Raw genomic sequence first — 6,454 nt, forward strand, 5'->3', positions numbered from 1 at the left:
CTGGGATGACAAACCAGAGACAGCAGCCCGCCAGGTCGGTGGTACTGAGACCCCAGACCGATGCTCCGCGGGAGGAATGGTCAAGCAGAGCAGTGATGACAGCAGACTCACAGTACAGGGGATGTGCAGGAGATTCTGTGGCAGCTACAGAGATGACACGATGGTGTGTCGCCTCCTGGGTGCTGGGGTCAGGTCCGTCTCAGACGTACAGGATTTCCTAAAGATAAACTTGCCAGTCGAGTCAGTGGTAAGGAAACCAAATGTCGGCATTCATTTAGAGAGGACTACAATACAAAAGCAAGGATGTAAGCATTGGTCCAATCACACTTGGGAGTATTGTGAACTGTTTTGGGCCCCTTATCTAAAAAGCTACATGCTCGCATCGGACAGGGTCCAGAGGAAGTTCACAAAAAAGATCCTGGCAATAAAAGGGTTAATGCACAAGGGTTGTTTGATAGCTCTGGGCCTGTACTCTCTGGACTTTAGAAGAACGAGGGAATCTGATTGAAACTGATCAAATATTGAAAGGCCTAGAATGGAGTGGGGAGGGTGTTTCTTATAGTGGGGCCGTCTAGGAACACAGGGCTCAGCCTCACAATACTAGGACATACTGTTAGAACAAAGATAAGGAGCAATTTCCGTAGTAAAGAGCAGTGAATCTGTGTAGCCTATGTCAGGATGTTGCTCATTGACTAGAGCTCAACGTTTAACACCATCATTCCCACAGTCCTGATCAATAAGCTACGGAACCTGGTCCCTCTGCAAATGGATCCTCGACTTCCTAACCCGGAAACCACAATCTGTGCGGATTAGTGATAATTCACACAGATTGAGTGGATTTATGGAAGTGGGCTAACCTCTATTGACATCGATGGATCTGGGGTTGAGAAGGGAAACAGCTTTAAAATCCTCGGCATCAACATACCCGAGGATCTCGTGTGGTCTGTACGTACCTGCTGTGTGCTGAACCAGGCACAACAGCGCCTCTTTCACCTCCCAGATCCTAAGAACTTTCTACAGGGGCATAACTGGGAACATCCCGACTGGCTGCATCACTGCCTGGTATGGGAACAGTACCTCCCTTAATTGCAGCACAGCCCAGCGCATCTGCTGTTGTCAACTTCCCATGATTCAGGTGACAAAGACAGGTGTGAGAAAAGGGCCCGAGGGATCATTGTGGACCCCAGTCACCACAAGCACAATCTATTCCAGAAGCAACCATCCGGGAAATGGTACCACAGCACAAAAGACAAGACCAACAGGCTTCTGGACAGCTCTTTCCATCAGACTGATTAACTCACGCTGATTTGAGGGGACCTCTCTGTTACACTGGCTGTTCTATTTATTATCAATTATTATAACTCACTGATTGCACATTGCATATTTAGATGGAGACATAACATAGATTTTTACTCCTCATGTATGTGAAAGATGCAAGAAATAAAGTAATTTCAAATTCAACTATCTCCTCTTCACTGACGATCAACACTGGCCCTGGTGCACCTCCAGGATGTGTGTTTAGCCAACTGCTCTACTCCCTCTAAGCCCATGACGATGTGAAGAAATCTCACTCAAATGCAATCTATAAATATGCTGCAGACAACCATTGTTGGTAGAATCTCACATGGAGATTATTGGACATACAGGAGCGAGATATACCAGCAAGTTGAGTGGCGTCGCAGCAACAATCTTGTGCTTAGTGTCAGTGAGACAAAACAGCTGATTGAGGGAAGAGTATGACGAGGGAACATCAACCAATCCTCACAGGGGGATCAGAAGAGGACAGAGTGAACAATTTTAAGTTCCTGGGTGTCAGTATCTCTGAGGATCTATTGATGCAGCTACAGTATAAAGAAGGCAAGACAGCGGATATATTTCATCAGGAGTTTGAAGATACTTTAAAACACCCAAAAACCGCTGTAGACGTATTCTATATATTATCTATAATATTTCTGTTTTTGCAATATTTTAATTTACTTAATATACATATCCATACACATATATACTGTAATTTATGTATTGTTTCTATATTATCAAGTCCTGCATTGAACTGCTGCTGCTAAATTAACAAATTTCCTGACACCTGCTGGTGGTAATAAACCTGATTCTGGTCCTGACTCTGAATTCATCCCCACAGACGGATGTGACCAATTCACTGAGTATATTTAATGTGGAGGTTCTCGATTGTGGGTGTGGGGGGTGGGATAAGAGTGTTTGAGAGGGTTAAGAGATCTGTCATGATTTCTTATTCCTGGCAGAATGGTGCAGCAGACAGGATGGGCCAAATGGCCTAATTCTGCTGCTGTGTCTTATGGTCCGATGGTCTCGGAGCAGCTGCAGGACATTTCAAAGGGAAGGCTGAGCAGCTGGACATCGTGGTGGACGGTGCATGTTGGTAATAGCAACGCAGGGATACGGAGGGTTGTGTCCTGTGCAGTGAATTTAGAGAAATAAGACAGAAACTAAAAAGTAGTAAGCTCTGTATTAATCCCAGTGACACTTGTTAGTGGGGGGAGATATAGAGAGATACCTGTGATAAATGTGTGGCTCAGGAGCTGGTGCAGGGGACAGAGTGCCAGTTTCATGGATCAATGGGACATCTTCTAGGGATGGGTAGGCAGAAACTGTTCACTCCACAGGGTCTTTTAGGGAAGCAACAGTTTTCTCCATCCTAAAACTGCACAGGATAGTTTTGATGTGACTGGGTGGACGTTGAAAGGGAATCTGAAGGGTGAGTTGCTGGAGGTGAATAAAATTATGTGAGGCATACAAAGGTTAGAGAAGCAGAGGCTGTTTCGAGTGGTGTGGCTGTCTGAAGCTAAAGGGAATAGTTGTAAGGTAAGAGAGTGTGTTTAAAGGTGATCTGAAGGGTAAATATTTGACACAGAGAATAGCTGGTATCCCAAATGAGCTGCCAGAGGAGGTGATGAAGACAAGGACACACAAAGTCTCTGTTCCTGAACACTTCCCAGGAACCTGTCATTACTGTGTTCATCCTGCCCTGGTTTAACTTCCCGTTGTTGAGTCCATTGTTGTTTTCCATCTGTATAAACGATCTGGATGAGAATGTAGTAAACTGGATCAGAAAGTTTGTAGATGACAAAAAGATTAGGGGTATGTTGGACAGTAAAGTTGGCTAACAAATCTGGATGTAGGATGCGGACCAGCTGGAAAAATAAAGGTTACAACCTGGAACACACTGCCTGAGGGAGTGGTGCAGGCTGGTATTTAAGGACCATCTGGATGAACATTTGAATCACCAGGACAGGGTAGGAGACAGACCAAGTGCTGAGTTAATGGAGACATATTTTCGATGGTCAGTATAGACATGCAGAAACCACTGACTGTGAAATTTCAGTGGGAACCTGAAACACAGAACTTCAGGATGGCCTTACCTAAAACACAGGTTGCCACAGGGCTCGGTATTGGGACCACAGCTGTTTACGATTTACATCAACGATTTGGATGAAGGCATTGAGAATAACATCAGCAAGTTTGCTGATGAAACTAAGCTGGGTGGCAGTGTGACATGTGATGAGGATGTTAGGAGAATTCAGGGTGACTTAGATAGGCTGGGTGAGTGGGCAGATACTTGGCAGATGAGGTTTAATGTGAATAAGTGTGAGGTTATCCACTTTGGGAGTAAGAACAGGAAGGCAGATTATTATCTGAATGGTGTACAGTTAGTCAAGGGAGAAATACAAAGAGATCTAGGAGTTCTTGTTCATCAGTCAGTGAAGGTGAATGAGCAAGTGCAGCAGGCAGTGAAGAAGGCTAATGGAATGTTTGCCTTTAATACAAAGGGAATCGAGTACAAGAGCAAGGAAATCCTCTTGCATTTGTACAGAGCCCTGGTGAGACCACACCTGGAGTATTGTGTACAGGTTTGTTCTCCAGGATTAAGGAAGGACTTCCTGGCTGTAGAGGAAGTGCAGTGTAGATTCACGAGGTTAATTCCTGGGATGTCTGGACTGTTTTACACAGAGAGGTTAGAGAGACCTGGCTTGTACATGCTGGAATTAAGGTGATTGAGAGGGGATCTGACTGAAACATATAAGATTATTAAGGAGTTGGACAAGATAGAGGCAGGAAATATATTCCTGATGCTGGGAGAGTCCAGTACCAGAGGGCATGGTTTGAGAATAAGGGGTAGGTCATTTAGGACAGAGTCAAGAAAAAACTTCTTCTCCAAGAGAGTTGTAGGGGTCTGGAATGCACAGCCTCGGAAGGTAGTGGAGGCCAAGTCTCTGTATGCTTTCAAGAAGGAGCGAGATAGGTATCTTATGGATAGTGGAATCAAGGGATATGGGGATAAGGCAGGAACCGGGTATTGATAGTAGTTGATCAGCCATGATTTCAAAATGGCGGTGTAGGCTTGAAGGGCTGAATGGTCTACTTCTGCACCTATTGTCTATTGACTTACCTAAAACACTCAAAACCCAGGACAACGGATATTTGTTGGACAAACGTATTAATGCATTAGGGTTAATAGTGAATCAAACACCTCAAAAGGCAACAAAATGCACCCATTCCCCATTCACCAGTACAGGACTTTAAAATGGGAATTTGGTGAAGAACACTGTTTAGTATTAGGAGAGATGGCGGACAGCTTGGTCACAAAGGAAGGGTGCAAATATCTTCTCAGCGGATAAGGGGTTCAGTGGAACAAGCTCACAGCTGAGAATGAAGTTAACAAACCCCACTGCAGTGGAGGACTGCTGTTGCCAGGGTTGTCCAGGATAGAAACAGACCCTCTGGCCAATCACATTTATGCTCCCCATCACGCAGAGATATACTAATCCCACTTTCCTGCATTAGTTTCATATCCCTCCAGGCCTTGCTCACCGAAGTACCTGTGCATGTGTCTCTAATATTGTTACACAGTTCCCTGTATGTGGCATCACAGAGAGACAGGGTTGTGTGTTCTACTTGCCTTATCAGCCAAAGAACTGCCTCTCATTGGAATTGTACAAAACTGTTTAAAGACAGATTTAAAGGGGATCTGAAGGGTACATACTTCACACAGAGAATAGCTGCTATCCTAAATCAGCTGCCGGAGGAGGTGTGGGGCAGAAACCCACAAAGTCTCTGTTCATTAAACCTTCCCAGGAACCTGTCATTCACTGTGTACATCCTGCCCTGTTTGAACCGCCCAGAATAGAGTCAGTGATTTATACAGAACTGAAACCGTCCCTTCGGTAAAACTCATCGAGGCCGACCAAGTTGTCGACCTGAACTCGTCCCATCCGCCTGCATTAGGCCCGTGTCCCTCTCAACCTTTCCTATCCATGTAACTGTACAAATATGGTTTAAATATTGTACCTGAGGCAGAGAGCCGGTGCGGTGAGGCGCTGACAGACACTCACTGTTCCGTGGGGAGGAAGAGGAGAGGCCGATTCCCACAGTGGAGCCGAAACCCAAAGTAGAGACCGACTCCACTTTACTACAACCCCGTGCCCACCATCCCGGACCGTTCCCCAGGAAACGACGTCGGTGACGTGTAACATCTATGACTTCAGCACGTCATAATCGCTACACGGCTTCATACGCAACACGGTGTCACATGACGTGAGGCGGGGCAGAGAGACCTGTCAATCAGTGGAGACGTTGAGAAATTGCGAGCATTGGAACAGAGTGGATACTGAGGGGCATTTCCGGGAACAGTGACCCCACCCCCACCCACGGGAATTGAGTGTGTTATAGACAGTAATATTCACATTTTACTTTGACTCCTCGATCTTATAAATATTTAATATTTGTATTTTCTATACTATTGTGTGGATAATCTTTTATAATTTGGGATAGAAAAACGTTGTAACAAGATCACTGAACCCTTCATGAAAACAGAAGGTCACGGAAAAATATTGTCAGTCAACATTTTAATCCAAAGTAAGTTAATAGAAGCATAGAAAACCTACAGCACCAAACAGACCTTTCGGCCGAAAAATTTGTGCTGAACATGTCCCTACTTTAGGAATTTCTGGGCTTACCTATCCAAAAGTCTCTTAAAAGACCCTATCGTATCCGCCTCCACCACCGTTGCGGGCAGCCCATTCCACGCACTCACCACTCTCTGAGTAAAAAAACTTACCCCTGATATCTCTGTTCCTGCTCCCCAGCACCTTAACCTGTGTCCTCTTGTTGCAGCCAGTTCAGCCCTGAGAAAAAGCCTCTGACTATCCACACGATCGATGCCTCTCATCATCTTGTACACCTTGGGCCTAAAGGAAACGATGCTGACTTTGTCCTATTTTATCATGTGTCGCCAAGTAGCCCGAAAATACATCGAGTCCATCATCTTCCCGACCACTGAGGTCAGACTGACTGGCCTATGATTTCCTCTCGTCTGCCCTTCTCCCTCCGTCAAGAGTGGAATAATGTTTGCAATTTTCCTCTTCTCCAGAGCCACGCCAGAATACAGGGATTATAGAAAGATTATTACTAAAACTGCCAC

This window comes from Hypanus sabinus, chromosome 31 (assembly GCF_030144855.1).
Source record: "Hypanus sabinus isolate sHypSab1 chromosome 31, sHypSab1.hap1, whole genome shotgun sequence".
NCBI classification, from domain to species: Eukaryota; Metazoa; Chordata; class Chondrichthyes; order Myliobatiformes; family Dasyatidae; genus Hypanus; species Hypanus sabinus.